Below are 20144 nucleotides of genomic sequence, written 5' to 3'. Positions count from 1 at the left end.
CCCTTCACCTAAGACCAATTTGTCATGGGAGACCCTACCAGGGGCACTAAGTGCCCCAGGCAACATAGCTCCTAGGATCATTAGGGCACTCAAACTCCTCCACCACGATAAGGTGACGGTTCAAGGAGGAGGTCATTAGCACTTATGGTTTTTCGGGTGGCAGACCAAGGCGGTCCAATCCCCGGACAAGGAAACTAGTTTTTGGGACATGGAACGTCACCTCGCTGGCGGGGAAGGAGCCGGAGCTTGTGGCAGAGGTTGAGCGGTACCGGCTAGATATAGTCGGACTCACCTCGACACATTGCATTGGCTCTGGAACCCGAGACCTGGAGAGGGGTTGGACACTCTACTTTGCTGGAGTTGCTCCGGGTGAGAGGCGGAGGGCTGGGGTTGGCTTTTTGTTAGCCCCGAGACTCTCTGCCTGTGTGTTGGGGTTTACCCCGGGGGACAAGAGGGTAGCTTCCTTGCGCCTTCGGGTCGGGGAACGGGTCCTGACTGTTGTTTGTGCGTATGGGCCAAATATCAGTTCAGAGTACCCACCCTTTTTGGAGTCCCTGGGACGAGTGCTAGATAGTGCTCCATCAGGGGACTCCATTGTCCTGCTGGGGGACTTCAATGCTCACGTGGGCAATGACAGCTTGACCTGGAGGGGTGTGATTGGGAGGAACGGCCCACCTGATCAGAACTCGAGCGGTGTTTTGTTATTGGACTTCTGTGCAAGCCGCAGTTTGGCCATAACGAACACCATGTTCGAACATAAGGATGCCCACCGGTACACTTGGTACCAGGGCAGCCTAGGTCACAGGTCGATGATAGATTTTGTAGTCGTATCATCTGACCTGCGACCGTATGTTTTGGACACCCGAGTGAAGAGAGGGGCGGAGCTGTCAACTGATCACCACCTGGTGGTGAGTTGGATCAGATGGCAAGGGAACATGCCGCGTAGACCTGGCAGACCCAAACGCATAGTGAGGGTCTGCTGGGAACGCCTGGCAGAAGAACCTGTCAAGACGGTCTTCAACTCCCACCTCCGGCAGAGCTTTGACCACGTCCCGAGAGCAGTGGGGGACATTGAGTCCGAGTGGGCCTTGTTCCACTCTGCGATTGTCGAGGCGGCTGTTGCTAGCTGTGGTCGTAAGGTGGCCGGTGCCAGTCGTGGTGGCAACCCCCGTACCCGCTGGTCGACACCAGAGGTTCGGGGAGCCGTCAGGCTGAAGAAGGAGGCCTACAGGGCGTGGCTGGTCTGTGGGTCTCCGGAGGCAGCAGACAGGTACCGGATAGCCAAGCGGGGTGCAGCAGTGGCAGTTGCCGAGGCAAAATCTCGGGCGTGGGAGGAGTTTGGTGAGGCCATGGAGAAAGACTATCGATCGGCTCCAAAGAGGTTCTGGCAAACTGTCCGGCGCCTCAGGAGAGGAAGGCAGCAACTCGCTCACACTGTTTACAGTGGGGATGGGGAGCTGCTGACGTCAACTGAGGCTATAGTCGGACGGTGGAAGGAATACTTTGAGGAGCTCCTCAATCCCACCAATGCGCATTCCGAGGAGGAACCAGAGCTGGGAGGCCTGGGGATGGACTGTCCGATCTCGGGGGCAGAAGTTGCTGAGGTAGTCAAACAACTACACAGCGGCGGAGCCCCGGGGGCGGATGAGGTTCGTCCTGGGTATCTCAAGACTATGGATGTTGTAGGGCTGTCATGGTTGACACGTCTCTACAACATTGCGTGGTCATCGGGGGCAGTTCCTAGGGAGTGGCAGACCGGGGTGGTGGTCCCCATCTTTAAGAAGGGTGACCTGAGGGTGTGTTCCAACTATAGGGGGATCACACTCCTCAGCCTCCCTGGAAAGGTCTACTCCAAGGTACTGGAGAGGAGGGTCCGATCGATAGTTGAATCTCAGATAGAGGAGGAGCAATGTGGTTTTCGTCCTGGCCGTGGAACTGTGGACCAGCTCTATACCCTTGCAAGGGTGATGGAGGGGGCATGGGAGTTTGCCCAACCAATCCACATGTGCTTTGTGGATTTGGAGAAGGCTTATGACCGTGTCCCCAGGGGCACCCTGTGGGGGACGCTCCAGGAGTATGGGGTGGGTGGCTTTCTGTTAAGGGCCATTCAGTCCCTTTACCAGAGGAGCGTGAGTTTGGTCCGCATAGCCGGTAGTAAGTCGGACCTGTTCCCAGTGAGGGTTGGACTCCGCCAGGGCTGCCCTTTGTCACCGGTTCTGTTCATCACATTTATGGACAGAATTTCTAGACGCAGCCGTGGTGTGGAGTGTGTCGAGTTTGGTGGCAGGAGAATCTGGTCTCTGCTTTTTGCGGATGATGTGGTCCTCCTAGCTTCATCCAGCTCTGACCTTCAGCTCTTGCTGGGTAGGTTCGTGGCCGAATGTGAAGCGGCTGGGATGAGGATCAGCACCTCCAAATCTGAGACCATGGTTCTCGACCGGAAAAGGGTGGCTTGCCACCTCCGGGTCGGGGGAGAGGTCCTACCTCAAGTGGAGGAGTTTAAGTATCTCGGGGTCTTGTTCACGAGTGAGGGTAGGAGGGATCGGGAGATCGACAGGCGGATTGGTTCGGCGTCTGCAGTGATGCGGACGCTGAGCCGATCTGTCGTGGGGAAGAGGGAGCTGAGCCAGAAAGCCAGGCTCTCGATTTACCGGTCGATCTACGTCCCAATCCTCACCTATGGTCATGAGCTTTGGGTAATGACCGAAAGAACGAGATCGCGGATACAAGCGGCCGAAATGAGTTTCCTCCGTAGGGTGGCCGGGCTCAGCCTTAGAGATAGGGTGAGGAGCTCGGACATTCGGGAGGGACTCGGAGTAGAACCGCTGCTCCTCCGGATCGAAAGGAGCCAGTTGAGGTGGTTTGGGCATCTGGTCAGGATGCCTTCCTGGACGCCTCCCTGGGGAGGTGTTTCGGGCATGTCCTGCCGGCAGAAGGCCCCCGGGTCGACCCAGGACACGTTGGAGAAGTTACATCTCCAATCTGGTCCGGGAACGCCTTGGGGTCCTGCCGGAGGAGCTGGTGGACAAGGCCGGGGAGAGGACGGCCTGGAGCTCCCTAGTTGGGATGCTGCCCCCGCGACCCGGACCCGGATAAGCGGAGGAAGACGAGACGAGACGAGAAGTGCTAATGACTCCATTCCTTTTTGGGGTAATAGGGGCTGTCGATTGGAGTACACTAAAACAAACCTGATCTCTCTAGGACATTCAGAAGCCAAGATATAAGCCCACAAATGTGTAACTGGACTACTTCTTTGAATTGACACCAGATCCGGTGACCTTTGGGACATGGTTTGACCCCCTTAGGATAGTGCTATCATCATGAAACGTTCAGATCACTTACAACTCAATAGATTCTACCTTCCTGTAATGTTTCAGCCTGATTGGACCTTGTTTTCACACAAATGAACCCAGAATGATGTGAAATTGTGCTTCGTGCAACATAATTCTGGGTGCCATTTACAAACCATAAGTGCTAATGACTCCATTCCTTTTTGTGGTTGTAGGGGCTGTTGATTGGAGTACACTAAAACAAACCTGATCTCTCTAGGACATTCAGAAGCCAAGTTATAAGCCCACAAATGTGTAACTGGACTACTTCTTTAAATTGACACCAGATCCGGTGACCTTTGGGACATGGTTTGACTCCCTTAGGAAAGTGCTATCATCATGAAACGTTCAGATCACTTAGAACTCAATAGATTCTAACTTCTTGTAACGTTTCAGCCTGATTGGACCTTGTTTTCACACAAATGGACCCAGAATGATGTGAAATTGTGCTTCGTGCAACATAATTCTGGGTGCCATTTACAAACCATAAGTGCTAATGACTCCATTCCTTTTTGTGGTTGTAGGGGCTGTTGATTGGAGTACTCTAAAACAAACCTGATCTCTCTAGGACATTCAGAAGCCAAGTTATAAGCCCACATATGTGTAACTGGACTACTTTAAATTGACACCAGATCCGCTGACCTTTGGGACATGGTTTGACCCCCTTAGGAAAGTGCTATCATCATGAAACGTTCAGAACACTTACAACTCAATAGATTCTACCTCCCTGTAACGTTTCAGCCTGATTGGACCTTGTTTTCACACAAATGAACCCAGAATGATGTGAAATTGTGCTTCGTGCAACATATTTCTGGGTGCCATTTAAAAACCATAAGTGCTAATGACTCCATTCCTTTTTGGGGTAATGGGGGCTGTTAATTGGAGTACTCTAAAACAAACCTGACCTCTCTAGGATATTCAGAAGCCAAGTTATAAGCCCACAAAGGTGTAACTGGACTACTTCTTCAAAGTGACACCAGGCCCGGTGACCTTTGGGACATGGTTTGACCCCCTATACGAATGTGCGATCATCACAAAACGTTCAGATCACTTACAACTCAATAGCTTCTACCTTCTTGTAACGTTTCAGCCTGATTGGACCTTGTTTTCACACAAATGGACCCAGAATGATGTGAAATTGTGCTTCGTGCAACATAATTCTGGGTGCCATTTACAAACCATAAGTGCTAATGACTCCATTCCTTTTTGTGGTTGTAGGGGCTGTTGATTGGAGTACACTAAAACAAACCTGACCTCTCTTGGACATTCAGAAGCCAAGTTATAAGCCCACAAAGGTGTAACTGGACTACTTCTTTAACGTGACACCAGGCCCGGTGACCTTTGGGACATGGTTTGACCCCCTATAGGAATGTGCAATCATCCGGAAACGTTCAGATCACTTACAACTCAATAGATTCTACCTTCTTGTAACGTTTCAGTCTGATTGGACCTTGTTTTCACACAAATGGACCCAGAATGATGTGAAATTGTGCTTCATGCAACATAATTCTGGGTGCCATTTACAAACCATAAGTGCTAATGACTCCATTCCTTTTTGTGGTTGTAGGGGCTGTTGATTGGAGTACACTAAAACAAACCTGACCTCTCTAGGAAATTCAGAAGCCAAGTTATAAGCCCACAAAGGTGTAACTGGACTACTTCTTTAAGTAGACACCAGATCCGGTGACCTTTGGGACATGGTTTGACCCCCTTAGGAAAGTGCTATCATCATGAAACGTTCAGATCACTTACAACTCAATAGATTCTACCTCCCTGTAACGTTTCAGCCTTATTGGACATTGTTTTCACAAAAATGAACCCAGAATGATGTGAAATTGTGCTTCGTGCAACATAATTCTGGGTGCCATTTAAAAACCATAAGTGCTAATGACTCCATTCCTTTTTGGGGTAATGGGTGCTGTTAATTGGAGTACTCTAAAACAAACCTGACCTCTCTAGGATATTCAGAAGCCAAGTTATAAGCCCACAAAGGTGTAACTGGACTACTTCTTTAAAGTGACACCAGTCCCGGTGACCTTTGGGACATGGTTTGACCCCCTATAGGACAGTGCGATCATCATGAAACGTTCAGATCACTTACAACTCAATAGATTCTACCTTCTTGTAACGTTTCAGCCTGATTGGACCTTGTTTTCACACAAATGGACCCAGAATGATGTGAAATTGTGCTTCGTGCAACATAATTCTGGGTGCCATTTACAAACCATAAGTGCTAATGACTCCATTCCTTTTTGTGGTTGTAGGGGCTGTTGATTGGAGTACTCTAAAACAAACCTGATCTCTCTAGGACATTCAGAAGCCAAGTTATAAGCCCACATATGTGTAACTGGACTACTTTAAATTGACACCAGATCCGCTGACCTTTGGGACATGGTTTGACCCCCTTAGGAAAGTGCTATCATCATGAAACGTTCAGAACACTTACAACTCAATAGATTCTACCTCCCTGTAACGTTTCAGCCTGATTGGACCTTGTTTTCACACAAATGAACCCAGAATGATGTGAAATTGTGCTTCGTGCAACATATTTCTGTGTGCCATTTAAAAACCATAAGTGCTAATGACTCCATTCCTTTTTGGGGTAATGGGGGCTATTAATTGGAGTACTCTAAAACAAACCTGACCTCTCTAGGATATTCAGAAGCCAAGTTATAAGCCCACAAAGGTGTAACTGGACTACTTCTTTAAAGTGACACCAGGCCCGGTGACCTTTGGGACATGGTTTGACCCCCTATACGAATGTGCGATCATCACGAAACGTTCAGATCACTTACAACTCAATAGCTTCTACCTTCTTGTAACGTTTCAGCCTGATTGGACCTTGTTTTCACACAAATGGACCCAGAATGATGTGAAATTGTGCTTCGTGCAACATAATTCTGGGTGCCATTTACAAACCATAAGTGCTAATGACTCCATTCCTTTTTGTGGTTGTAGGGGCTGTTGATTGGAGTACACTAAAACAAACCTGACCTCTCATGGACATTCAGAAGCCAAGTAATAAGCCCACAAAGGTCTAACTGGACTACTTCTTTAAAGTGACACCAGGCCCGGTGACCTTTGGGACATGGTTTGACCCCCTATAGGAATGTGCGATCATCATGAAACGTTCAGATCACTTACAACTCAATAGATTCTACCTTCTTGTAACGTTTCAGTCTGATTGGACCTTGTTTTCACACAAATGGACCCAGAATGATGTGAAATTGTGCTTCATGCAACATAATTCTGGGTGCCATTTACAAACCATAAGTGCTAATGACTTCATTCCTTTTTGTGGTTGTAGGGGCTGTTGATTGGAGTACACTAAAACAAACCTGACCTCTCTAGGAAATTCAGAAGCCAAGTTATAAGCCCACAAAGGTGTAACTGGACTACTTCTTTAAGTAGACACCAGATCCGGTGACCTTTGGGACATGGTTTGACCCCCTTAGGAAAGTGCTATCATCATGAAACGTTCAGATCACTTACAACTCAATAGATTCTACCTCCCTGTAACGTTTCAGCCTTATTGGACATTGTTTTCACAAAAATGAACCCAGAATGATGTGAAATTGTGCTTCGTGCAACATAATTCTGGGTGCCATTTAAAAACCATTAGTGCTAATGACTCCATTCCTTTTTGGGGTAATGGGTGCTGTTAATTGGAGTACTGTAAAACAAACCTGACCTCTCTAGGATATTCAGAAGCCAAGTTATAAGCACACAAAGGTGTAACTGGACTACTTCTTTAAAGTGACACCAGTCCCGGTGACCTTTGGGACATGGTTTGACCCCCTATAGGAAAGTGCGATCATCATGAAACGTTCAGATCACTTACAACTCAATAGATTCTACCTTCTTGTAACGTTTCAGCCTGATTGGACCTTGTTTTCACACAAATGGACCCAGAATGATGTGAAATTGTGCTTCGTGCAACATAATTCTGGGTGCCATTTACAAACCATAAGTGCTAATGACTCCATTCCTTTTTGTGGTTGTAGGGGCTGTTGATTGGAGTACTCTAAAACAAACCTGATCTCTCTAGGACATTCAGAAGCCAAGTTATAAGCCCACAAATGTGTAACTGGACTACTTCTTTAAATTGACACCAGATCCGGTGACCTTTGGGACATGGTTTGACCCCCTTAGGAAAGTGCTATCATCATGAAACGTTCAGATCACTTAGAACTCAATAGATTCTAACTTCTTGTAACGTTTCAGCCTGATTGGACCTTGTTTTCACACAAATGGACCCAGAATGATGTGAAATTGTGCTTCGTGCAACATAATTCTGGGTGCCATTTACAAACCATAAGTGCTAATGACTCCATTCCTTTTTGTGGTTGTAGGGGCTGTTGATTGGAGTACTCTAAAACAAACCTGATCTCTCTAGGACATTCAGAAGCCAAGTTATAAGCCCACATATGTGTAACTGGACTACTTTAAATTGACACCAGATCCGCTGACCTTTGGGACATGGTTTGACCCCCTTAGGAAAGTGCTATCATCATGAAACGTTCAGAACACTTACAACTCAATAGATTCTACCTCCCTGTAACGTTTCAGCCTGATTGGACCTTGTTTTCACACAAATGAACCCAGAATGATGTGAAATTGTGCTTCGTGCAACATATTTCTGTGTGCCATTTAAAAACCATAAGTGCTAATGACTCCATTCCTTTTTGGGGTAATGGGGGCTATTAATTGGAGTACTCTAAAACAAACCTGACCTCTCTAGGATATTCAGAAGCCAAGTTATAAGCCCACAAAGGTGTAACTGGACTACTTCTTTAAAGTGACACCAGGCCCGGTGACCTTTGGGACATGGTTTGACCCCCTATACGAATGTGCGATCATCACGAAACGTTCAGATCACTTACAACTCAATAGCTTCTACCTTCTTGTAACGTTTCAGCCTGATTGGACCTTGTTTTCACACAAATGGACCCAGAATGATGTGAAATTGTGCTTCGTGCAACATAATTCTGGGTGCCATTTACAAACCATAAGTGCTAATGACTCCATTCCTTTTTGTGGTTGTAGGGGCTGTTGATTGGAGTACACTAAAACAAACCTGACCTCTCATGGACATTCAGAAGCCAAGTTATAAGCCCACAAAGGTCTAACTGGACTACTTCTTTAAAGTGACACCAGGCCCGGTGACCTTTGGGACATGGTTTGACCCCCTATAGGAATGTGCGATCATCATGAAACGTTCAGATCACTTACAACTCAATAGATTCTACCTTCTTGTAACGTTTCAGTCTGATTGGACCTTGTTTTCACACAAATGGACCCAGAATGATGTGAAATTGTGCTTCATGCAACATAATTCTGGGTGCCATTTACAAACCATAAGTGCTAATGACTCCATTCCTTTTTGTGGTTGTAGGGGCTGTTGATTGGAGTACACTAAAACAAACCTGACCTCTCTAGGAAATTCAGAAGCCAAGTTATAAGCCCACAAAGGTGTAACTGGACTACTTCTTTAAGTAGACACCAGATCCGGTGACCTTTGGGACATGGTTTGACCCCCTTAGGAAAGTGCTATCATCATGAAACGTTCAGATCACTTACAACTCAATAGATTCTACCTCCCTGTAACGTTTCAGCCTTATTGGACATTGTTTTCACAAAAATGAACCCAGAATGATGTGAAATTGTGCTTCGTGCAACATAATTCTGGGTGCCATTTAAAAACCATTAGTGCTAATGACTCCATTCCTTTTTGGGGTAATGGGTGCTGTTAATTGGAGTACTGTAAAACAAACCTGACCTCTCTAGGATATTCAGAAGCCAAGTTATAAGCACACAAAGGTGTAACTGGACTACTTCTTTAAAGTGACACCAGTCCCGGTGACCTTTGGGACATGGTTTGACCCCCTATAGGAAAGTGCGATCATCATGAAACATTCAGATCACTTACAACTCAATAGATTCTACCTTCTTGTAACGTTTCAGCCTGATTGGACCTTGTTTTCACACAAATGGACCCAGAATGATGTGAAATTGTGCTTCGTGCAACATAATTCTGGGTGCCATTTACAAACCATAAGTGCTAATGACTCCATTCCTTTTTGTGGTTGTAGGGGCTGTTGATTGGAGTACACTAAAACAAACCTGACCTCTCTAGGACATTCAGAAGCCAAGTTATAAGCCCACAAAGGTGTAACTGGACTACTTCTTTAAAGTGACACCAGGCCCGGTGACCTTTGGGACATGGTTTGACCCCCTATAGGAATGTGCGATCATAATGAAACGTTTAGATCACTTACAACTCAATAGAGTCTACCTTCTTGTAACGTTTCAGCCTGATTGGACCTTGTTTTCACACAAATGGAACCAGAATGATGTGAAATTGTGCTTTGTGCAACATAATTCTGGGTGCGATTTACAAACCATAAGTGCTAATGACTCCATTCCTTTTTGTGGTAGTAGGGGCTGTTGATTGGAGTACACTAAAACAAACCTGACCTCTCTAGGACATTCAGAAGCCAAGTTATAAGCCCACAAAGGTGTAACTGGACTACTTCTTTAAAGTGACACCAGGCCCGGTGACCTTTGGGACATGGTTTGACCCCCTATAGGAATGTGCGATCATCATGAAACGTTCAGATCACTTAAAACTCAATAGATTCTACCTTCTTGTAACGTTTCAGCCTGATTGGACCTTGTTTTCACACAAATGGACCCAGAATGATGTGAAATTGTGCTTCGTGCAACATAATTCTGGGTGCCATTTACAAACCATAAGTGCTAATGACTCAATTCCTTTTTGTGGTTGTAGGGGCTGTTGATTGGAGTACACTAAAAACAACCTGACCTCTCTAGGACATTCAGAAGCCAAGTTATAAGCCCACAAAGGTGTAACTGGACTACTTCTTTAAATTGACACCAGATCCAGTGACCTTTGGGACATGGTTTGACCCCCTTAGGAAAGTGCTATCATCATGAAACGTTCAGATCACTTACAACTCAATAGATTCTTCCTTCCTGTAACGTTTCAGCCTGATTGGACCTTGTTTTCACACAAATGACCCCAGAATGATGTGAAATTGTGCTTCGTGCAACATAATTCTGGGTGCCATTTAAAAACCATAAGTGCTAATGACTCCATTCCTTTTTGTGGTAGTAGGGGCTGTTGATATGAGTACACTAAAACAAACCTGACCTCTCTAGGACATTCAGAAGCCAAGTTATAAGCCCACAAAGGTGTAACTGGACTACTTCTTTAAAGTGACACCAGGCCCGGTGACCTTTGGGACATGGTTTGACCCCCTATAGGAATGTGCGATCATCATGAAACGTTCAGATCACTTAAAACTCAATAGATTCTACCTTCTTGTAATGTTTCAGCCTGATTGGACCTTTTTTTTCACACAAATGGACCCAGAATGATGTGAAATTGTGCTTCGTGCAACATAATTCTGGGTGCCATTTACAAACAATAAGTGCTAATGACTCCATTCCTTTTTGTGGTTGTAGGGGCTGTTGATTGGAGTACACTAAAAACAACCTGACCTCTCTAGGACATTCAGAAGCCAAGTTATAAGCCCACAAAGGTGTAACTGGACTACTTCTTTAAAGTGACACCAGGCCCGGTGACCTTTGGGACATGGTTTGACCCCCTATAGGAATGTGCGATCATCATGAAACGTTCAGATCACTTAAAACTCAATAGATTCTACCTTCTTGTAACGTTTCAGCCTGATTGGACCTTGTTTTCACACAAATGGACCCAGAATGATGTGAAATTGTGCTTCGTGCAACATAATTCTGGGTGCCATTTACAAACCATAAGTGCTAATGACTCAATTCCTTTTTGTGGTTGTAGGGGCTGTTGATTGGAGTACACTAAAAACAACCTGACCTCTCTAGGACATTCAGAAGCCAAGTTATAAGCCCACAAAGGTGTAACTGGACTACTTCTTTAAATTGACACCAGATCCAGTGACCTTTGGGACATGGTTTGACCCCCTTAGGAAAGTGCTATCATCATGAAACGTTCAGATCACTTACAACTCAATAGATTCTTCCTTCCTGTAACGTTTCAGCCTGATTGGACCTTGTTTTCACACAAATGACCCCGGAATGATGTGAAATTGTGCTTCGTGCAACATAATTCTGGGTGCCATTTAAAAACCATAAGTGCTAATGACTCCATTCCTTTTTGTGGTAGTAGGGGCTGTTGATATGAGTACACTAAAACAAACCTGACCTCTCTAGGACATTCAGAAGCCAAGTTATAAGCCCACAAAGGTGTAACTGGACTACTTCTTTAAAGTGACACCAGGCCCGGTGACCTTTGGGACATGGTTTGACCCCCTATAGGAATGTGCGATCATCATGAAACGTTCAGATCACTTAAAACTCAATAGATTCTACCTTCTTGTAACGTTTCAGCCTGATTGGACCTTTTTTTTCACACAAATGGACCCAGAATGATGTGAAATTGTGCTTTGTGCAACATAATTCTGGGTGCCATTTACAAACCATAAGTGCTAATGACTCCATTCCTTTTTGTGGTTGTAGGGGCTGTTGATTGGAGTACACTAAAAACAACCTGACCTCTCAAGGACATTCAGAAGCCAAGTTATAAGCCCACAAAGGTGTAACTGGACTACTTCTTTAAAGTGACACCAGGCCCGGTGACCTTTGGGACATGGTTTGACCCCCTATAGGAATGTGCGATCATCATGAAACGTTCAGATCACTTACAACTCAATAGATTCTTCCTTCCTGTAACGTTTCAGCCTGATTGGACCTTGTTTTCACACAAATGACCCCAGAATGATGTGAAATTGTGCTTCGTGCAACATAATTCTGGGTGCCATTTACAAACCATAAGTGCTAATGACTCCATTCCTTTTTGTGGTTGTAGGGGCTGTTGATTGGAGTACACTAAAAACAACCTGACCTCTCTAGGACATTCAGAAGCCAAGTTATAAGCCCACAAAGGTGTAACTGGACTACTTCTTTAAATTGACACCAGATCCGGTGACCTTTGGGACATGGTTTGACCCCTTTAGGAAAGTGCTATCATCATGAAACGTTCAGATCACTTTCAACTCAATAGATTCTACCTTCCTGTAACGTTTCAGCCTGATTGTACCTTGTTTTCACACAAATGAACCCAGAATGATGTGAAATTGTGCTTCGTGCAACATAATTCTGGGTGCCATTTACAAACCATAAGTGCTAATGACTCAATTCCTTTTTGTGGTTGTAGGGGCTGTTGATTGGAGTACACTAAAAACAACCTGACCTCTCTAGGACATTCAGAAGCCAAGTTATAAGCCCACAAAGGTGTAACTGGACTACTTCTTTAAATTGACACCAGATCCAGTGACCTTTGGGACATGGTTTGACCCCCTTAGGAAAGTGCTATCATCATGAAACGTTCAGATCACTTACAACTCAATAGATTCTACCTTCCTGTAACGTTTCAGCCTGATTGGACCTTGTTTTCACACAAATGAACCCAGAATGATGTGAAATTGTGCTTCGTGCAACATAATTCTGGGTGCCATTTAAAAACCATAAGTGCTAATGACTCCATTCCTTTTTGGGGTAATGGGGGCTGTTAATTGGAGTACTCTAAAACAAACCTGACATCTCTAGGACATTCAGAAGCCAAGTTATAAGCCCACAAAGGTGTAACTGGACTACTTCTTTAAATTGACACCAGATCCAGTGACCTTTGGGACATGGTTTGACCCCCTTAGGAAAGTGCTATCATCATGAAACGTTCAGATCACTTACAACTCAATAGATTCTACCTTCCTGTAACGTTTCAGCCTGATTGGACCTTGTTTTCACACAAATGAACCCAGAATGATGTGAAATTGTGCTTCGTGCAACATAATTCTGGGTGCCATTTAAAAACCATAAGTGCTAATGACTCCATTCCTTTTTGGGGTAATGGGGGCTGTTAATTGGAGTACTATAAAACAAACCTGACCTCTCTAGGATATTCAGAAGCCAAGTTATAAGCCCACAAAGGTGTAACAGGACTACTTCTTTAAAGTGACACCAGGCCCGGTGACCTTTGGGACATGGTTTGACCCCCTATAGGAATGTGCGATCATCATGAAACGTTCAGATCACTTACAACTCAATTGAATCTACCTTCTTGTAACGTTTCAGCCTGATTGGACCTTGTTTTCACACAAATGGACCCAGAATGATGTGAAATTGTGCTTCGTGCAACATAATTCTGGGTGCCATTTACAAACCATAAGTGCTAATGACTCCATTCCTTTTTGTGGTTGTAGGGGCTGTTGAGTGGAGTACACTAAAACAAACCTGACCTCTCTAGGACATTCAGAAACCAAGTTATAAGCCCACAAAGGTGTAACTGGACTACTTCTTTAAAGTGACACCAGGCCCGGTGACCTTTGGGACATGGTTTGACCCCCTATAGGAATGTGCGATCATCATGAAACGTTCAGATCACTTACAACTCAATAGATTCTACCTTCTTGTAACGTTTCAGCCTGATTGGACATTGTTTTCACACAAATGAACCCAGAATGATGTGAAATTGTGCTTCGTGCAACATATTTCTGGGTGCCATTTAAAAACCATAAGTGCTAATGACTCCATTCCTTTTTGGGGTAATAGGGGCTGTTGATTGGAGTACACTAAAACAAACCTGATCTCTCTAGGACATTCAGAAGCCAAGTTATAAGCCCACAAAGGTGTAACTGGACTACTTCTTTGAATTGACACCAGATCCGGTGACATTTGGGACATGGTTTGACCCCCTTAGGAAAGTGCTATCATCATGAAACGTTCAGATCACTTACAACTCAATAGATTCTACCTTCGTGTAATGTTTCAGCCTGATTGGATCTTGTTTTCACACAAATGAACCCAGAATGATGTGAAATTGTGCTTCGTGCAACATAATTCTGGGTGCCATTTACAAACCATAAGTGCTAATGACTCCATTCCTTTTTGTGGTTGTAGGGGCTGTTGATTGGAGTACACTAAAACAAACCTGATCTCTCTAGGACATTCAGAAGCCAAGTTATAAGCCCACAAATGTGTAACTGGACTACTTCTTTAAATTGACACCAGATCCGGTGACCTTTGGGACATGGTTTGACCCCCTTAGGAAAGTGCTATCATCATGAAACGTTCAGATCACTTACAACTCAATAGATTCTACCTTCCTGTAACGTTTCAGCCTGATTGGACCTTGTTTTCACACAAATGAACCCAGAATGATGTGAAATTGTGCTTCGTGCAACATAATTCTGGGTGCCATTTAAAAACCATAAGTGCTAATGACTCCATTCCTTTTTGTGGTAGTAGGGGCTGTTGATATGAGTACACTAAAACAAACCTGACCTCTCTAGGATATTCAGAAGCCAAGTTATAAGCACACAAAGGTGTAACTGGACTACTTCTTTAAAGTGACACCAGTCCCGGTGACCTTTGGGACATGGTTTGACCCCCTATAGGAAAGTGCGATCATCATGAAACGTTCAGATCACTTACAACTCAATAGATTCTACCTTCTTGTAACGTTTCAGCCTGATTGGACCTTGTTTTCACACAAATGGACCCAGAATGATGTGAAATTGTGCTTCGTGCAACATAATTCTGGGTGCCATTTACAAACCATAAGTGCTAATGACTCCATTCCTTTTTGTGGTTGTAGGGGCTGTTGATTGGAGTACACTAAAACAAACCTGACCTCTCTAGGACATTCAGAAGCCAAGTTATAAGCCCACAAAGGTGTAACTGGACTACTTCTTTAAAGTGACACCAGGCCCGGTGACCTTTGGGACATGGTTTGACCCCCTATAGGAATGTGCGATCATAATGAAACGTTTAGATCACTTACAACTCAATAGAGTCTACCTTCTTGTAACGTTTCAGCCTGATTGGACCTTGTTTTCACACAAATGGAACCAGAATGATGTGAAATTGTGCTTTGTGCAACATAATTCTGGGTGCGATTTACAAACCATAAGTGCTAATGACTCCATTCCTTTTTGTGGTAGTAGGGGCTGTTGATTGGAGTACACTAAAACAAACCTGACCTCTCTAGGACATTCAGAAGCCAAGTTATAAGCCCACAAAGGTGTAACTGGACTACTTCTTTAAAGTGACACCAGGCCCGGTGACCTTTGGGACATGGTTTGACCCCCTATAGGAATGTGCGATCATCATGAAACGTTCAGATCACTTAAAACTCAATAGATTCTACCTTCTTGTAACGTTTCAGCCTGATTGGACCTTGTTTTCACACAAATGGACCCAGAATGATGTGAAATTGTGCTTCGTGCAACATAATTCTGGGTGCCATTTACAAACCATAAGTGCTAATGACTCAATTCCTTTTTGTGGTTGTAGGGGCTGTTGATTGGAGTACACTAAAAACAACCTGACCTCTCTAGGACATTCAGAAGCCAAGTTATAAGCCCACAAAGGTGTAACTGGACTACTTCTTTAAATTGACACCAGATCCAGTGACCTTTGGGACATGGTTTGACCCCCTTAGGAAAGTGCTATCATCATGAAACGTTCAGATCACTTACAACTCAATAGATTCTTCCTTCCTGTAACGTTTCAGCCTGATTGGACCTTGTTTTCACACAAATGACCCCAGAATGATGTGAAATTGTGCTTCGTGCAACATAATTCTGGGTGCCATTTAAAAACCATAAGTGCTAATGACTCCATTCCTTTTTGTGGTAGTAGGGGCTGTTGATATGAGTACACTAAAACAAACCTGACCTCTCTAGGACATTCAGAAGCCAAGTTATAAGCCCACAAAGGTGTAACTGGACTACTTCTTTAAAGTGACACCAGGCCCGGTGACCTTTGGGACATGGTTTGACCCCCTTAGGAAAGTGCTATCATCATGAAACGTTCAGATCACTTACAACTCAATAGATTCTACCTTCCTGTAATGTTTCAGCCTGATTGGACCTTGTTTTCACACAAATGAACCCAGAATGATGTGAAATTGTGCTTCGTGCAACATAATTCTGGGTGCCATTTACAAACCATAAGTGCTAATGACTCCATTCCTTTTTGTGGTTGTAGGGGCTGTTGAGTGGAGTACACTAAAACAAACCTGACCTCTCTAGGACATTCAGAAACCAAGTTATAAGCCCACAAAGGTGTAACTGGACTACTTCTTTAAAGTGACACCAGGCCCGGTGACCTTTGGGACATGGTTTGACCCCCTATAGGAATGTGCGATCATCATGAAACGTTCAGATCACTTACAACTCAATAGATTCTACCTTCTTGTAACGTTTCAGCCTGATTGGACATTGTTTTCACACAAATGAACCCAGAATGATGTGAAATTGTGCTTCGTGCAACATATTTCTGGGTGCCATTTAAAAACCATAAGTGCTAATGACTCCATTCCTTTTTGGGGTAATAGGGGCTGTTGATTGGAGTACACTAAAACAAACCTGATCTCTCTAGGACATTCAGAAGCCAAGTTATAAGCCCACAAAGGTGTAACTGGACTACTTCTTTGAATTGACACCAGATCCGGTGACATTTGGGACATGGTTTGACCCCCTTAGGAAAGTGCTATCATCATGAAACGTTCAGATCACTTACAACTCAATAGATTCTACCTTCGTGTAATGTTTCAGCCTGATTGGATCTTGTTTTCACACAAATGAACCCAGAATGATGTGAAATTGTGCTTCGTGCAACATAATTCTGGGTGCCATTTACAAACCATAAGTGCTAATGACTCCATTCCTTTTTGTGGTTGTAGGGGCTGTTGATTGGAGTACACTAAAACAAACCTGATCTCTCTAGGACATTCAGAAGCCAAGTTATAAGCCCACAAATGTGTAACTGGACTACTTCTTTAAATTGACACCAGATCCGGTGACCTTTGGGACATGGTTTGACCCCCTTAGGAAAGTGCTATCATCATGAAACGTTCAGATCACTTACAACTCAATAGATTCTACCTTCCTGTAACGTTTCAGCCTGATTGGACCTTGTTTTCACACAAATGAACCCAGAATGATGTGAAATTGTGCTTCGTGCAACATAATTCTGGGTGCCATTTAAAAACCATAAGTGCTAATGACTCCATTCCTTTTTGTGGTAGTAGGGGCTGTTGATATGAGTACACTAAAACAAACCTGACCTCTCTAGGATATTCAGAAGCCAAGTTATAAGCACACAAAGGTGTAACTGGACTACTTCTTTAAAGTGACACCAGTCCCGGTGACCTTTGGGACATGGTTTGACCCCCTATAGGAAAGTGCGATCATCATGAAACGTTCAGATCACTTACAACTCAATAGATTCTACCTTCTTGTAACGTTTCAGCCTGATTGGACCTTGTTTTCACACAAATGGACCCAGAATGATGTGAAATTGTGCTTCGTGCAACATAATTCTGGGTGCCATTTACAAACCATAAGTGCTAATGACTCCATTCCTTTTTGTGGTTGTAGGGGCTGTTGATTGGAGTACACTAAAAACAACCTGACCTCTCTAGGACATTCAGAAGCCAAGTTATAAGCCCACAAAGGTGTAACTGGACTACTTCTTTAAATTGACACCAGATCCAGTGACCTTTGGGACATGGTTTGACCCCCTTAGGAAAGTGCTATCATCATGAAACGTTCAGATCACTTACAACTCAATAGATTCTACCTTCCTGTAACGTTTCAGCCTGATTGGACCTTGTTTTCACACAAATGAACCCAGAATGATGTGAAATTGTGCTTCGTGCAACATAATTCTGGGTGCCATTTAAAAACCATAAGTGCTAATGACTCCATTCCTTTTTGGGGTAATGGGGGCTGTTAATTGGAGTACTCTAAAACAAACCTGACATCTCTAGGACATTCAGAAGCCAAGTTATAAGCCCACAAAGGTGTAACTGGACTACTTCTTTAAATTGACACCAGATCCAGTGACCTTTGGGACATGGTTTGACCCCCTTAGGAAAGTGCTATCATCATGAAACGTTCAGATCACTTACAACTCAATAGATTCTACCTTCCTGTAACGTTTCAGCCTGATTGGACCTTGTTTTCACACAAATGAACCCAGAATGATGTGAAATTGTGCTTCGTGCAACATAATTCTGGGTGCCATTTAAAAACCATAAGTGCTAATGACTGCATTCCTTTTTGGGGTAATGGGGGCTGTTAATTGGAGTACTATAAAACAAACCTGACCTCTCTAGGATATTCAGAAGCCAAGTTATAAGCCCACAAAGGTGTAACAGGACTACTTCTTTAAAGTGACACCAGGCCCGGTGACCTTTGGGACATGGTTTGACCCCCTATAGGAATGTGCGATCATCATGAAACGTTCAGATCACTTACAACTCAATTGAATCTACCTTCTTGTAACGTTTCAGCCTGATTGGACCTTGTTTTCACACAAATGGACCCAGAATGATGTGAAATTGTGCTTCGTGCAACATAATTCTGGGTGCCATTTACAAACCATAAGTGCTAATGACTCCATTCCTTTTTGTGGTTGTAGGGGCTGTTGAGTGGAGTACACTAAAACAAACCTGACCTCTCTAGGACATTCAGAAACCAAGTTATAAGCCCACAAAGGTGTAACTGGACTACTTCTTTAAAGTGACACCAGGCCCGGTGACCTTTGGGACATGGTTTGACCCCCTATAGGAATATGCGATCATCATGAAACGTTCAGATCACTTACAACTCAATAGATTCTACCTTCTTGTAACGTTTCAGCCTGATTGGACATTGTTTTCACACAAATGAACCCAGAATGATGTGAAATTGTGCTTCGTGCAACATATTTCTGGGTGCCATTTAAAAACCATAAGTGCTAATGACTCCATTCCTTTTTGGGGTAATAGGGGCTGTTGATTGGAGTACACTAAAACAAACCTGATCTCTCTAGGACATTCAGAAGCCAAGTTATAAGCCCACAAAGGTGTAACTGGACTACTTCTTTGAATTGACACCAGATCCGGTGACATTTGGGACATGGTTTGACCCCCTTAGGAAAGTGCTATCATCATGAAACGTTCAGATCACTTACAACTCAATAGATTCTACCTTCGTGTAATGTTTCAGCCTGATTGGATCTTGTTTTCACACAAATGAACCCAGAATGATGTGAAATTGTGCTTCGTGCAACATAATTCTGGGTGCCATTTACAAACCATAAGTGCTAATGACTCCATTCCTTTTTGTGGTTGTAGGGGCTGTTGATTGGAGTACACTAAAACAAACCTGATCTCTCTAGGACATTCAGAAGCCAAGTTATAAGCCCACAAATGTGTAACTGGACTACTTCTTTAAATTGACACCAGATCCGGTGACCTTTGGGACATGGTTTGACCCCCTTAGGAAAGTGCTATCATCATGAAACGTTCAGATCACTTACAACTCAATAGATTCTACCTTCCTGTAACGTTTCAGCCTGATTGGACCTTGTTTTCACACAAATGAACCCAGAATGATGTGAAATTGTGCTTCGTGCAACATAATTCTGGGTGCCATTTAAAAACCATAAGTGCTAATGACTCCATTCCTTTTTGTGGTAGTAGGGGCTGTTGATATGAGTACACTAAAACAAACCTGACCTCTCTAGGATATTCAGAAGCCAAGTTATAAGCACACAAAGGTGTAACTGGACTACTTCTTTAAAGTGACACCAGTCCCGGTGACCTTTGGGACATGGTTTGACCCCCTATAGGAAAGTGCGATCATCATGAAACGTTCAGATCACTTACAACTCAATAGATTCTACCTTCTTGTAACGTTTCAGCCTGATTGGACCTTGTTTTCACACAAATGGACCCAGAATGATGTG

Source organism: Nothobranchius furzeri, chromosome 5 (assembly GCF_043380555.1).
Source record: "Nothobranchius furzeri strain GRZ-AD chromosome 5, NfurGRZ-RIMD1, whole genome shotgun sequence".
NCBI classification, from domain to species: Eukaryota; Metazoa; Chordata; class Actinopteri; order Cyprinodontiformes; family Nothobranchiidae; genus Nothobranchius; species Nothobranchius furzeri.
This window is presented reverse-complemented; position numbering follows the sequence as displayed.